Below are 15,494 nucleotides of genomic sequence, written 5' to 3'. Positions count from 1 at the left end.
AGGGCTTTGAGCCAAGGACTGTCATGATGGAAAGCTTATTTTGTCAACCATTTAGCTCTACTACCTCTGCCTCGTTCTTTATAACACATCTTTCACATTGCTTGCTAGGTTTTGAGTGTCTATGTATGTGATTCCTTTTTCTCAATTTTATTTTAATTAGAAATTTATATACACAAATGGAGTTTGAATTTGGCATTAGTTGTAGCCTGGTTTACCCGCTGGTGGGAGTAATCACAGAATGTAATTTACCACCCAGCCTGTCTCCTCCAGCAAGGGAGCGACAGCCCAGTGTGAACTGTGTGCTTAACATTTGTTTACAGGGCCAGCTCTTTGTATTTTCTCACATGTGCAGAATATGAAGGGAACATATTGACTATCAAATGGTTCTAGACTGGCTTCCTCATTTTCAGAGGAGAGAATTAGTAGGTCCATGAGTTTAAATTACTTGCAATGATAATTTCCCAGAAGGTAAAATTATCCTTCACCAAAGAAAAGGCAGCAGGACTTTTAAAATCCCTCTATGCACATATGAGTTATATTGCATTTTATGATATTCCTAAAATCCTCTTGTTCATAAATTCAAAGTTGACAGTCTCCTGGCAGCCACTGCTGCCATCTGTTGGTGCTGGGCAGAGCTGACGCATAAGATGTTATATCTATGAAAGTTCTTAAGTTGAAAGTTCATCACAGGAACCTCTGCATTCATTAAAAAAAAAAAAAAAAGTAAATCATGTGGAGTCAGGTAGACCCGAGTTCAAATCTTGATTGTGCTTCATGCAAGAAGTGTAACCACTTTCATTCTTCATTTTCCATTTGTAAAATGCAGGTAATATCTAACCCACAGGGATCTGTTAAGGATTAAGTAACACAAATATATCTGTTTGGGCAAAGGCTAGCCAAAACTTAAGTGGCTTAACAGAGTCTCCTGTTAACATCACTGTACCTTGCTCACATCACAGGCCAAAATGGACGCTCCAGACCACCAGGCAGCTCTCATCCAAGTGGTGATTCCTTACCGAGCTCCTTCCATCTCATTACGCCACCATCTTCAACTCTGGCCTCCAGGGTCACCAACATCCACCAGCAAAGCAAGAGGAGAGGGCATGAAGGTATGCAAGGAAGTTTTCATGGGCCAGGCCTAGAGCTGCACACATACATCCATCTCATTGTTGTTGTTGCTGTTGTTCAGTTGCTAAGTCATGTCCGACTCTTTATGACCCCATGAACTGCAGCACACCAGGCTTCCCTGTCCTTTACCATTGCCCCGAATTTGCTCAAACTCATGTCCATTGAGTCAGTGATACCATCTAACCATCTCATCCTCTGTCGCCCCTTTCCTCAGTCTTTCCCAGCTTCAGGGTGTTTTCCAATGAGTCAGCTCTTCACATCAGTTGGCCAAAGTATTGGAGCTTCAGCATCAGTCCTTCCATGAATATTCAGGGTTTAGCCATGAAATTAAAAGACGCTTACTCCTTGGAAGGAAAGTTATGACCAACCTAGATAGCATATTCAAAAGCAGAGACATTACTTTGCCAACAAAGGTCCATCTAGTCAAGGCTATGGGTTTTCCTGTGGTCATGTATGGATGTGAGAGTTGGACTGTGAAGAAGGCTGAGCACCAAAGAATTGATGCTTTTGAACTGTGGTGTTGGAGAAGACTCTTGCGAGTCCCTTGGACTGCAAGGAGATCCAACCAGTCCATTCTAAAGGAGATCAGCCCTGGGATTTCTTTGGCGGGAATGATGCTAAAGCTGAAACTCCAGTACTTTGGCCACCTCATGCGAAGAGTTGACTCATTGGAAAAAGCTCTGATGCTGGGAGGGATTGGGGCAAGGAAGAGAAGGAGACGACAGAGGATGAGATGGCTGGATGGCATCACTGACTCGATGGACATGAGTCTGAGTGAACTCCAGGGGTTGGTGATGGGCAGGGAGGCCTGGCGTGCTGCGATTCATGGGGTCGCAAAGAGTCGGACATGACTGAGCGACTGAACTGAACTGATTTCCTTTAGTATTGACTGGTTTGATCTCCTTGCTGTCCAAGGGACTCTCAAGAGTCTTTTCCAGCCCCTTGGTTCCAAAACATCAGTTCTTCAGTGCTCAGCCCTCTTTATGGTCCAACTCTCACATTCATACATGACCATTCCATTCATCACAGATCAGTCTCATGGTTGCATCTCACTGCTGAGAAAATGGGGAAACATGGTCCAGACATGTCTGCCACAGTCATAATTTTTAGCAACAGAAACATAAGCATCACTTTAGTGCAGTTATACATTTTTCTTTATGTATTGTGTAACACTGCTTACACTTTTCTCTGTTTTTTGTATGACACAGACCTGAAACTAAAAGGCAATGTGGTATGGTGAAATGAGCAGTCTTGGAGATGTGGCTTCCAGTCCTGTGATCTTGGCCGTATCACTTGGCCAATCTGAACCCTAGTCCTTATCTGAAGAAGGATGGGAGTAAAGCCAGTAGATAACTGCATGGTCTGCCCTCAATTTCATCTCTGATTCTATAGGTTTATAGCTTCGTGCACAGAGGTGATGCAAAACAAAACAAAACATGCCATGACTTTGAGTAGGCACGTGATAGAACACAAGTTTTTGATGGGTTTAGATGGGAAGACTTCTAAAAGAGAAGTTGCTTTAAACCCATTCTTGGAGTAGGTGATGGTTCTGAGTAGAGGGAATGAGATATGGGATGCTATGCAAAGAAGGCGTGAAGAAGATAATGAAAAAAATCTGAAGGAGTGGGTATGATGAGGAGAAGCACCTGGCTGAAAAGGGGGAATGTTTCGGAGTAGGGCTGGGGGTGTATTAAAGATGTAGTTAGTTAGGAGTTAATAATGGACCGCCAGACTCAGGTGGTCATATTTAATCCAAAAAGATACCAGTAGGAAGCCAATTATGGTTTTGTTTTTTTAAATGGGTAATGGTTTTTGTATGTATAAGTGACATCATGAAAAACTGCTAGTCATTATGAAAAGCAGTCTGATTAGATCATGGCTTGACTGTGACATAGTATTTGATATGACAGTACTTCTTATTAAATTCCTGAAATTCTAATGTCTAAATACTCCACAAGTAATCTTTCGAAATATTAGTTATCTGAATTACATACTCATTTCAAGGTTAAGAAAAAAAAATTTTTATCCAGTAATGGAGAAAAGCTGAGGATGTGGGAAAAATCAAATGGTTTACATTGAAAGACAGCCCTCATTTCTCTGCTTTATTTTATTTTTAATCAAGGTAAATATGTAAGTAAGACATGAGTCAGAGCAAGCTCAGAAAGTACCTAGAAGCCTTCAGCATTTGAAACATGCGAGCTAGTTTCATGTGGGTGAAGTTTGGTTTTCAGGAAGACACATTGAAAATAGAACTTGTTTATTTAGACTTTGCCATTGCCATTCTTAGGGAACAGACACACGAGGATGTTCGAAGAACCAAGATGGGGAAGAACTTCTTCCTGGGAACTGCTGCAGAGCTTTGACTGGAGAGAATATGGCCCCCAGCGCACACCCTGTGAACACTGCAGCTTTTGTCTGGACCAAGTCTGGGGAGGTGCAGTCTTAGAGAATCTGAGCAGAAGTTCAGTCCAGTCTTTCAACCAGGTCTCCAATGAAGGCCTCTGTCACACTCTCGAGAAACACTAGAGGACTGAACACTCCATGGGAAAGCTGATGATGACCCCTTGGCGCTCCTTCAGCTCTAGTAAGCTCTTGGAAAGCACTATTTCTGGGTTTGTTTGTTTGTTTGTTTGCTGGCTTGTGTTTAAGAAAATGGTTACATTTTAGATAGGTAACTATTTGTTATGTACTACATATGAATTTTTTTACACAAATGAAATACTCAACTGTTAAATAACCATGTGACCTTGGCAAGTCACAAGACTTTTTTCTGGGCTTCGGGCTTTGGTTTTCTTCTCTGTAAAACACAGAGACTAGACTATATAATCTCCAAAGCCTCTTCCTGATCTGAAATGATAAATTCTAATTCAAACAACTTCCTCTTTCTGGTGAAGTAACATGAAGCCTGAGGTTGCTTTATCACCTTGTTCTAAATCTCTATCACTCTTTAAAAGTATAGGAGAAAGACCGGCAGCCCGTCGAGCGCAGCCTGTGGGAAGGAGGCTCTCTTCAGCGCAGCCGCACAATGGTGGGAGACTGAGCTCAGAGCTGTTTCCCTCCCACCCCCACAGTAGGGGGGTGTTCACACCTTTACGCTTCTTAGAAACACCTGCGGCTTTTATTGTGGCTCTGCAGTACATTCTCTGGCTGAGCGCACTTTCCAGTTTGGCAGTAGTTTATTTGCTGTCTACTCTTATTCTTTATCCACTTCCATGTTTTTAAGTGGGTTCTACTACTTCCTCAGAAGTTAATTTCTTCTACAGCAAGACCATATCCTAAATACAGCAATTATACCCAAAGTGTTCAGGAGAGAGTATGTGATAATAATGTAATATTCAGTGCTGGGAGCTAGAAAAATAGCACAGGATTTTAGAGCTAGGCTAATTTGGTAGCCATCAGCCACAGGTGACTTTTTAAATTGAAATTAACTAGATGTGAATTCAATTAAAAATTCTTCCTCTCTGTCCTACTAACCACATTTCAAGTGCTCAGGAGTCATATGTGACTGGTGATACCATTTTGAACAACCCAGATATAGCACATTCCATCACCACAGAAAGTTCAATTGGACAATGCTGCCTTAGAGATCAACTAGTCATAGAATCATATTCTTAAAAGATGTCAGGGAGCTTTAAATACACTAATACACTCTTCTATCCAGGACAGTTCAAATCTTTCCAGGACCAAAGAATTTGTCACCTCACAAAGTGGTCCATTCCATTTGGGGAAAACTTTATACTAGAGTTCTTCCTTAAACTGAGTCAAAATCCATATCTCTGCAACTTCTGCTCTCTCTCTTTACACATTCGATATGTATAATACTTCTTTCACTTGGAACTTCATCAGAGGGACAACACCACTATTGTGTCAACTTTATCTGCTGTTTTCCAGTTAACCGGTCCCCCCAGGGAAGAGGCTGAGGCCTGGAGCAGTTCTGCCTTACGCCTCACAACTCCATGACAGAGCTGGGACCGAATCCGGGTTTCCATTTGGTATGTTCCAGTCACAACTTCCCTGGAGAAGGCAATGGCAACCCACTCCAGTACTCTTGCCTGGAAAATCCCTTGGATAGAGGAGCCTGGTGGGCTATAGTCCATGGGGTTGCAGAGTCAGACATGACTGAGCAACTGACACATACAGTCACACCTTACTGCTTCCACAACTATACCATTAAAGAATATGAGTATATGATTTTATAGGGCTTCCCAGGTGGTGCTAGAGGTAAAGAACCCGCCTGCCAGCGCCAGACATAATGAGACATGGGTTCGATCCCTGGGCCAGCAAGATTCCCTGGAGAAGGACATGGCAACCCATTCCAGTATTCTTGCCTGGAGAGCCCCATGGACAGAGGAGCCTGGTGGGCTATAGTCCACATGGTCCCAAAGAGTCAGACACGACTGAAGCAACATAGCATAGCATAGCATATATGAGTTTACAGAATTTAAGTTCATGGTCTTTTACTTTTCTTTCCATTTTGTTGTTGTTCTCCATTGTTTTATTCTCTTTTTTCACCACATGCTGCCTAAGAGACACTAGACTATTTCTTCCCCAATAGAACAAAGATTACTGGAACTCTGCACAAGGATTTCAGAACATAAAACAATTGCTTCCCTGCCCCTAAAAACCTCAGCTGCCAAGCATAGCAATCACATTGAATGGCTTACTTCAGTTTGCTGGTTTGACAGTAGTATGAGGATAGAAGAGGAAGCCAGAGGCACATGAGGCAAATGATCACTTCCAGATGGTGTCTAAAGGATGCTCCTGATAACTATTCAGTAGAAAGGCCATGGGGCTCTTTGGAGACTCCACAAGTGAGACGTTGTGTTAAATGCCTGTTACAGCTTCAGATCTGTTTGACAAATGCTCTTTAAGGTATGGGGTCTGTCCTTGGTCAACAAAGATGATTGACACATGGCCTTTACCCTCCAGGCACTGGCAGGGAAGCCAGGTGGAGTCAATGAACAGTCAAGAACCAGTCTAGATGACCCTACTGAACACCTGGATGTGTGTGTTTCAAAGCAACCGGCAGGTCAGTCTCAGAGCTCAGCTGGTCACATGCAGTTGCTGCCACAGTGAAGCACTGAGAGTCACTCAATAAGAGGATCCACAAACCCATCTTCCTAGGGAACAGGACTCTGACCAGATGTGCCCAGACCCAGCAGGATGTCAGGCACTGCACAGCTATCTTCTGTACCAACAAAAAAAAAGTGCTACCTGATTCACTTTAGTAAATTTGGCATACCATCAGAAATAATAATAATGTCACCAAGTTCCACTACCAGCCATGCCCCTTTAATATCCAGTGCTAGGTCCATGGTGGACTCTATGTATGTATGCATATATTCTTATGTGTATTTGCATAGATTTTATAGAGAATTATTTTATATATGTGTGTACACATACATATGTAGGTGTGATTTTATGTTATGTGTTTTATATTTTAATGGTCTTATAATTTGTGCATAAATATACATTTATATAACACATATTTCTAGCTGTGATACTTATAGAATATTTTTATTTAATACATATTGTATATATGTAGGCATGTATACATACTAAGGACATTCCTGGAAGAATACACAAGAAATTTTTCCTGGTAGTTACCTTGGGAGAGTAGGAATGGGAATCTTGGGGCTAGAGTAGGGAAGGATATATTTGTGCTTCATTTTATAGCCTTTAATTTTTTACTGTCCATTCATTACTGTTAGAGCAAGGAAACATTTTTATTAAAACTGGGTTACACTAAGGACACCATCATCTATCTTCACCCCATCTTGCAATATGAGCTCCAATGTACAATCAGTTAGAAGACCTTGTTTCAGCCTGGGTTTATCCAGGCACCTTACCTTAGATTATTGAAGTTGCTATGTCTTTTCTATGAACTCCTAAATGCAGGTGCATAACACTTGCTGGTCAAAGAGTGCTCACAACTACCCAGCCTGCCTGAAATCATCTAGACTCTAGTCCTCTGCATTAGCCTGTTTGTGAAAAGGGATGTGCGTAGTAGGAGTAGACTATGTTGGAATGCCAGGGAAAAGTGGTGGGAGCAGGAAGAAGAGGAATGAGAGTAGTACAGGCTAAGGCATCAGAGGGTGGGAGAGGAGGCCCCCGGGAGCCCTGCTGTAACTCAGGCCTCCTTGTGGAAGGGTGCTCCCTCTCTGACATGAGGCCAGAGCTGCCATAACTTGCCCCTATTCTCAACTGATGTGTGAAGATCTTCGCTGGGACAACAAGGTATCATTCTAGATAGTTTCATGAGAACATGGTAAAATTCGTGTCTCCCTGAGCTGCCTCCCATCGTCCTCTGTCAGGATCCTTTATTAACTCTCTTGAATCCTCTTATTTAATTATTAATTCAACCAGTGTTTATTGAGTCTCTCCTCTGTGCTCTGTCCTGTAGATATTGGATCCATATGATACTACCCCAACCATCAAGCTAGTCTCTATTCACAGTGGGTAAGGACATGAAACATGCCACGTAGCGTGTTTACTGGTATAGGAGGGAGCTGTGCAGAGTGCTAAGATGGTGACTGAGGGACAGGAAAGAGACATTTCAGTATAGGTAAGAGTTTGCCACACAGGAGGCTTTGAAAAGAGAGGCTTGGAAATGCATGATAGACACAGAGGAAAGTGAATAATTGGGTTTGGCTGACATGCAGAGTAAGGGCAAAGTGTGTTAGTTGGCTCAGTCATGTCTGACTCTTAATGATCCCAAAGTCTGTCCATGGAATTCTCCAGGCAAGAAAACTGGAGTGGGTTGCCATTCTCTTCTCCAGGGGATCTTCCCAACCCAGGGATCGAACCCAGGTCTCCTGCATTACAAGCAGATTCTTTACTATCTGAGCCACCAGGGAAAGATTTGCAAAGGGACAGAGCAAATCTGAAAAGCCTGGGCAGAGTCAGATTGTTTTGTGTCATGCTAAGGAATCTGCACTCTGTCCAGTAGACAAAAAAAGGGTTAGAGAAGGTGGGATTCCCTTCATTTGATTTTACATCTTTTAAAAAAAACATTGTTTATTTGGCTGAGCCATGTCTTAGTTGCTGCATGCGAGCTCTTAGTTGCAACATGTGGGATCTAGTTCCACCAGGGATCAAACCCAGGCCCCTACCCTGGGAGTGCAGCATCTCAGCCTCTGGACCACAAAGAAAGCCCCCAATCTTACATCTTTTGTGAAGGAACACAGTTATTTACCTTTAACAAATTAATAATTTATTCATAATGAGAACTTTTCGACCTACTTACTTTATTACAAAGTACATACAATTTGTCATTTATATTCAGTTTCTCTCAACTAATTGCTTTTGGCCACTCAATATTAGTAAGCATAAAGCACAGAAGAAATTCTAAACCCATTGGGAATCAAAATCCCATTTGATGAGTTGATGAAAGTTATGATTTTTCCTCCCATTAAAATGTAGATTAAAATATTGCATGTAATTCAGGGGACTTTTTGAAACTCTTTTTAAAATTCCTGAGTCCAGAGTTGTATAGAAAATCAAATAAAAGTTTTGTTTCTAATAAAGAAATTATAGAACAGTCTTATGGACTCTGTGGGAGAGGGAGAGGGTGGGAAGATTTGGGAGAATGGCATTGAAACATGTAAAATATCATGTATGAAACGAGTTGCCAGTCCAGGTTCGATGCACGATACTGGATGCTTGGGGCTAGTGCACTGGGACGACCCAGAGGGATGGTATGGGGAGGGAGGAGGGAGGAGGGTTCAGGATGGGGAACACATGTATACCTGTGGCGGATTCATTTTGATATTTGGCAAAACTAATACAATTATGTAAAGTTTAAAAATAAAATAAAATAAAAAAAGAAGACATATCCAATTCAAAAAAAAAAATTATAGAGTCTTATGTACTTACTTAAAGCCTCATAGAGTTCAAAAGAATGAATTAAAAAAATCTTATTTCAGTGATAAAGTCTGAGGTAATATCCCAAATACAGTATGGGGTATTGAAGTATTTTGAAGACTTTTTTTAAAAAGACCTCTAACTCATATTAATATGGATAGGGTCACTAAGCTATTTTAGGATGCCCAAACAAGAAATGAAAGAGGAAATAATCCTATAAAATAAGGTGAAAAACAGTTTCATCAGATGTCAAGTTTTCAAAAGTCTCTTAACTGCTGCTACGTAAATGCTGGGATGAGTTTGTAACCATAAATAAAGATCTTTCCAATTTAAGACTTGCTAACTTTCAGAATAAAACGTGATTCTTTTATTGATTTATTGACCCAAGAGACCCTTGAAATTGCATTCTTTTTGCATGTGGAGTGAGGATAACAGATTTTGGAAATATTATTACTGAACTTTCCTGTTTGGATCCGCAGAGAAGGGGAGGTAGGAGGTGATGGGGGTGTACTGGAACATTTTGTGGCAGGAGTGCAAAGAAAAAGATTCACTGTTTGGCTTCTGAAAACCAAAATAGGATTTTCATGTTTTGTTTGTTTTTTGTTTTTATTGCTAGAGACAATAAAACCTAATTTCATTGAAAACAAAGAACAATTTTTCTAAATTCCTATTTGTCCTATTAACATGGGAAGAACCTGATCTGGTAACTTGGTCTTGAGGTTTGGTGTAAGGAAGGAGGATTAGAAAGGAGGATTAGAAAGGTGGAAGAGTGTGGAAAGAACTGGTGAAGGGGCCAGCGGGGGAGAAGAGAGGGAGGAGAGGAGGGACTGAGCCCCAGCCCCCTCCCCTTGGCTTGCAGGCTCCGGAGGGCAGACGTATCTGCTGGCCAAGCTGAGCAGCCTTACTCCTATTTGTGAATGTGGGAGAGACTGTCCTGCAGGGCATGTGGGGCCACCACAGACTCAGGAAGTGCCTGAGCTCGCCCTCTGGAGCTGCCCTTGGCACTCAGATGATGCAGAGAGTTCTTGGGTTCCTGCTGGCAGGATGAGGGCTGCAGCAGAAGCAATTGTATGTTGACCAACTTGGCAGAAATCCCCAGGTAGGAGCAAGTGGCTCTGAAGCCAGGTTGCAGCCAACCTCCAGGGGCCAAGTCACCAGAGAGGAACCTTGGCCTCAGGCCAAACTGAGAGAACACAAGCCAGTCATACCAGCCCCAGACTTCAAGAGCGGCCAGCAGCAGCATGCCCAGGGCAGAAGCAGAACAGCCAGAGCGCAGAGAACACCAGCCAGCATGTGGCCAGGGATGCCACAGAGAGCGTAGCAAAGCCCATCATTCAGCTAACCTCTGCCCCATATGAATAGAAGGAGAATTCTCAGACGAGCATGAAATGAACGACTGAATCACCCAAAAGAAGCCATTTGAACCAGCTCTGACTCATGGTATCATATCATACTTGCATAGATTGAAATTTAGACAGAAATAATCAGTTCTTTATTGATGCATTTAAATGCCCCCACCTCCAGCAGGATGGGAACTCACAAGAAAGATGAAATTAACTGTAGAGACACAAAGAAGCTGCATTTTCTTGGTACGTGGAAGTCTACCGCGAGTGAATTTGGAATCCTGCTTCATATTTTTTTCCGCTACACAATCCTACCGCAAATTTAGGATTATATTGTAATTTATTCTTTTCTTTGAAAAATGAGGAAAAATCCAAATGTAATTAACAGGGCTTATACTTGTAAGTGCACGTGTCATATATCATTGTATATGTTTCATGTATGTGTGACTTTTCTGTTACGTAGACCACATAGTCTGTGTGCTTGTGTATGTGTGATACATATTAATATATGTATATATCTTAATAGTCTCTATTTCCTTTTTTTCGCTACATTTCCTGTGTGCTGAGCTGGGGTATTTATTCTTCTGAATGATGCAATGGGTTAACAAGATAGTATATCAGGAAGGAAATCTTCTAAGGTACAAGGACCTTGACACTACAGTTTGTTTCGGTTTGATTAAACAGATGGAATTCCACGCAAGTGGAAAGTTGTGAAGGCGGACACCTATAGCACGTACATCAGTGAACAAAAGTGGTAGGCAGTCACTGAGATGAAAGGTGACGGGGTGGTGTCTGGCATCTCACCTTTTACCAGCAGTACTCTGCTGCTTTGAGGCTTCAGGTTAAAAATCCAGGTTTTATAACAAGAAGAAAAAGTGATGTTTTTGTTTGTAAAATGTTCAAACTCCTAACCATCAGAGAAGAGAGTGGGTGATTACCTGGAACGTTTCTCTCAAAAAGTAATTCTTTTATGAACATGTAGAGGAAGCACCAGGAGCTATAGTTAATGTGGGAGGTTTTTGTTTTTTTTTTAAATTATTGACATTTATAAAAAGAATTATTCTTCATTTTGCAAATAGATGTTAGGGAGACATCAAAAGTCAACCCCAAAATTTTAAATGCAGTATTTTGGAAAGTTTGGTGTGACCTAATTTTGGTTAACTGGAAAAATTTCTAATTAAAGATGAACATGTTTGAAGTAACAGAATGCTTACAGGACACATTATTTCCAACTAATTCTGTAATGTTGAAACAAGAATTAATGGAAAACAATGATGTGAAAATCCAAATTTAACTTTTTTCTTCATTTTTGAGAGGGACATAAATCTTGCCAATTTAACTAGAATCTGTTTTCTTTCTGCTTACATTTTTACAGCACACAGGGTTGAAGAAATCTAGAGTAAATATATTAACATCATGTTAAGTTTAGATGCATTATTTCCAATGAAGAAAAAAATGTCCAATTTAAAATAGAGGAAATATCAAAGAAAAAAAATAAAAAAATAAAATAAAATAGAGGAAATATCCTTAATGTTAGTGGATGTTCGAAAGTGTGATATCTATAAAGAGAACAGCAAACGGAGAGCTCATGTTTTTGAAGAGAATCTATCAGTGAGATAAACCAAGAAATTCTGATTTGGGTCATTTAACACTTGTATCATTTTTGTATACTTGATTTCCTTTTGTTTCTTCTTTTCTGTTTAGTGGTACAAGTGGTTTGTGGCCAAAGAAAGTGGAGACGGCTTGATTATGTGCCATCACCCCAATTCACCAGCACTCTGAGAAGCAGCAAGCTAGTCAGTGATGATGGTAAGCAGCACTCATGAGGAAACCACTTCAAAAAACTAAGGTCAGTGTTCACAGGACAGTGTTACTGCAAAGCTCCATGCAGAATAAAGATTTCTTCTAAACAGAGGCATGCTGTCAAGGAAGGGAGGGCACGATTGCGGAGTGTGGAGCAAAGGGCAGGGATTTTGAGGACTGACTGCCCTGGATTTCAACCTTACTTTCAGTATCAGTTGGGAAAAGTCACTTCAGCTCTCTGCTCTCTTGCCTTGTCACATATCAAATAGGAGTAAGGATACAGACCTTTAAGATTATTATGAATATTAAAGTAAGTAAAAATATTAGTTAAAAAGTGCTAAGTTCAGATCAGATTTGAGGGGACTTTATTCATTGGTGGTTGTTCAGCCGTTAAATCATGTCCAACTCTTTGTGACCCCATGAACTGCAGCATACCACGCTTCCCTGTCCTTCACTGTCTCCTGGAATTTGCTCAAATTCATGTCCATTGAGTTGGCGATGCCATCCAACCGTCTCATCCTCTGTCACCCCCTTTCCTCCTGCCATCTGTCTCTCCCAGCATCAGGGTCTTTTTCAGTGAGTCAGCTCTTCACATCGGATGGCCAAAGTATTGGAGGTTCAGCTTCAGCATCAGTCCTTCCAATGAGTATTCAGGGTTGATTTTCTTTAGGACTGACTGGTTTGATCTCCTTGTAGTCCAAGAGACTCTCAAGAGTCTTCTCCAGTTCCTGGTATTTCTACTTAAGACAAATTAGAGAACAAGTATATGCAGATTAAATGCTTTAACATGATGATCTACTCATTTTTATGAGCAAACATGCCCTCCCTAGGGTCTCCCCCTAGGGGAACATGGGCTGATGTGGAGAGTCATTAGTTCCTACCCCTTGGCAGCTCTGGAAACCTCAATCTCAAGGCTTTCCCACTCTACTTCCAGTTATTATTCAGATGATTCAGGTGAATCCTCTGTGCTTTATCAGGTTTATGGTTAATTCTGCTCATTCAGAGAAAACTAAGTGTTTTTTAATCCTTTCTAGAATAATTCAGAAATAATCTACAGAGGGCCCTCCCTTGCCAAGGGCTTTAATTTCCTTTACCTTCTTTTCCCATTTGATGATGATGATAAAGAGATCAGCTGTCATTTAGTGAGGACCTGTTACACTAAGCACTGTGCTAAGTCCTTTAAGCACATTATCCTTCCAACAATTCAGAAACGTGTGTATTTTTATCTACACGTAAGTTTGTTGATATCAAGGATGACTGCTTACTAGGCAACATTTCTGAAATATCTGGAAGTGAGCTTTCTGAACATTTTGGTTCTGCACCTGAAGCGATGACTTTGCCACCTGCCATCCTAGAGAATAAGGACCCCCTCAGGCCACTTGGCCTTGTCCAGTGGTGATTTCTAATTCTGGTCAGCCACACTGTAAGGCCATACTTCCCACATCTCTCCCTGAGCCTAGGGTTCAGGGAAACCAGGATGGTCCAATTGGAGCCCTTCTTGTTAGCCAAGAGGGCTCACTGAGTTCTTCAACTTAGTCACTTGTTCTTAGCCCAGAGCTCCTGGGAAAGACCCTTAAATGTCCTCTTGAGTCCCTCACTCCTTTCATCATGCATTTTCACTGTGTAAAACAGTATCACTTCCACACATCCCTAAATTGCACTGTATGAATGAATCCCTCCCTGAACTAAGCACTCTCACATGAAATAATATCTCATATGATGTTCATAGTAGAATTTAAGTATTAAAAACAAGGCCATGACTGTGATTCAGAAATATCAAATAGCTTTGCTAAGATGACCCCGGCACTAGGCTCTAGGTCTTTTGACTTCAAGTTTAGGACTTTTTCTGCAATACTAGTCTGTTTCCTGATCTTGTCAACAATATATTTTCAGGAATGTCAGAAGTAAGACAATATCATTCATACCTTATTTAAATGCTTGTTCAGTTCTATGGAAAATGATGATCTTATGATGATAATGTCATTTACACATAGTAGCATATAAGAAATTTAAGTGTTGAATGCTAAGAAACATTAAGTACTTAAAACATTTTAAAAGAGTGATTCACTACCATTACTAAGAAAGTATGTGATGGGAATGATTCACCATAGAAAGTTTAAATGAGACTTTGAAATAGACAATGTACGAATCACAAATAAATGTAATAAAGAGAGAGAAGAAAAAAAAAATTGTGGTTGCTTTTCTTACAACTAAATATCATTTTACTAGAAAAGGGTTTGGCCAGTCTATTGATTCATCCTGAACGGATGCTGTTTTTTGTTTTAGATTTTTTTTTTTAAAACCCACTGCTCATTTTAATAATTTCATTTCTATTTCTTCTTCTCCTTCTCAGTATCCTTCTACTCCTCCTTCTCTTCCCCTTTTTCTTCTTCCACCTACCCATTCTTTTTCTTTTTTTAAATTTCTTTGAGTATTAAAATTATCTTATGCAAATAAATCACATATTTAATATCTATCACAAAACTTAATACCTAATCAAAAATTAGTACCTATCAAAATGAATTTTATGTTTGGCTTTATTTATTCTTTTTTCTCTTTGCCTACAGATAATGCCTATAATTTTGCTCTGAGGGAGATAAAGATATTAGAATGATCTGCCTCTAAAGGTAAAATAAGAGAAGAGTCAGTGTTGAGATGTTATGAACTCACTCTTCAGGGAAGTTTTTAAGCTTATGTAAGAGAGTATATTGTTAGAATTCTCCAGAGAAACTGAGCCCATAGGAGATTGATTGATCTATCTATCTATCTATGAGAGAGATTTATTTTAAGGAATTGGTTCACACACACATCTTTGTAGAGGCTAGCAAATTCGAAAGCTGCGGGGTGGACTGGCAGGCTAGAGACATGGGGAAAGGAAGCATTGCACATTAAGTCTGCAGTCAACATGCCTCACAGAATTCCCTTTTCTTCACAGGAAGTCAATTTTCTTCTATTTATGTCTTCACCTGCTTGCATGAGACCCACCTACATTATGGAGGATAACCTGCTTTTACTCAGAGTCTGCTGATTTAAAGGTTAATGTCATTTAAAATAACACTTTCACAGAAATATCTAGAATAGTGTTTGACCAAATCTCTAGGTACTATGGCCTAGCAAAGTGAACACCCAAAATTAACTACCACATCTGATTAGAGAGGTCATCATGCCTGCAGAGAGAGCTTTAGCCTTGTCCTGTTTTCAGCTCTATCAGAATAAGTGGACTAGTGATCAGTGTGCTTATTCTGATAAAGTTGAAAACTGGTCCCTTAATAAGCTGTGTCAAATATAACTCTTCTCTCTCTGGCTTAGCCAGAAATTTCTGTTTTTTACAAACTGAAACCTGGTTCCCTACATTTA

The 15,494-nt window shown here is 40.5% G+C and overlaps 1 long non-coding RNA gene across 1 annotated transcript; it reads left to right on the top strand.

Annotated features, from left to right (window-relative positions):
• Nucleotides 1–3,379: 3,379 nt before the first annotated feature.
• On the top strand, nt 3,380–6,559 carry LOC129630002 (uncharacterized). Its single transcript, XR_008703458.1, has 3 exons — nt 3,380–3,712; nt 5,020–5,120; nt 6,058–6,559. It is a non-coding gene; the product is annotated as an uncharacterized LOC129630002 (long non-coding RNA).
• Nucleotides 6,560–15,494: the final 8,935 nt, after the last annotated feature.

Source organism: Bubalus kerabau, chromosome 16 (assembly GCF_029407905.1).
Source record: "Bubalus kerabau isolate K-KA32 ecotype Philippines breed swamp buffalo chromosome 16, PCC_UOA_SB_1v2, whole genome shotgun sequence".
Classification (NCBI taxonomy): Eukaryota; Metazoa; Chordata; class Mammalia; order Artiodactyla; family Bovidae; genus Bubalus; species Bubalus kerabau.
Note: the sequence above shows the minus strand (reverse complement) of the source record. Positions and strands in the feature narration are given on the sequence as shown.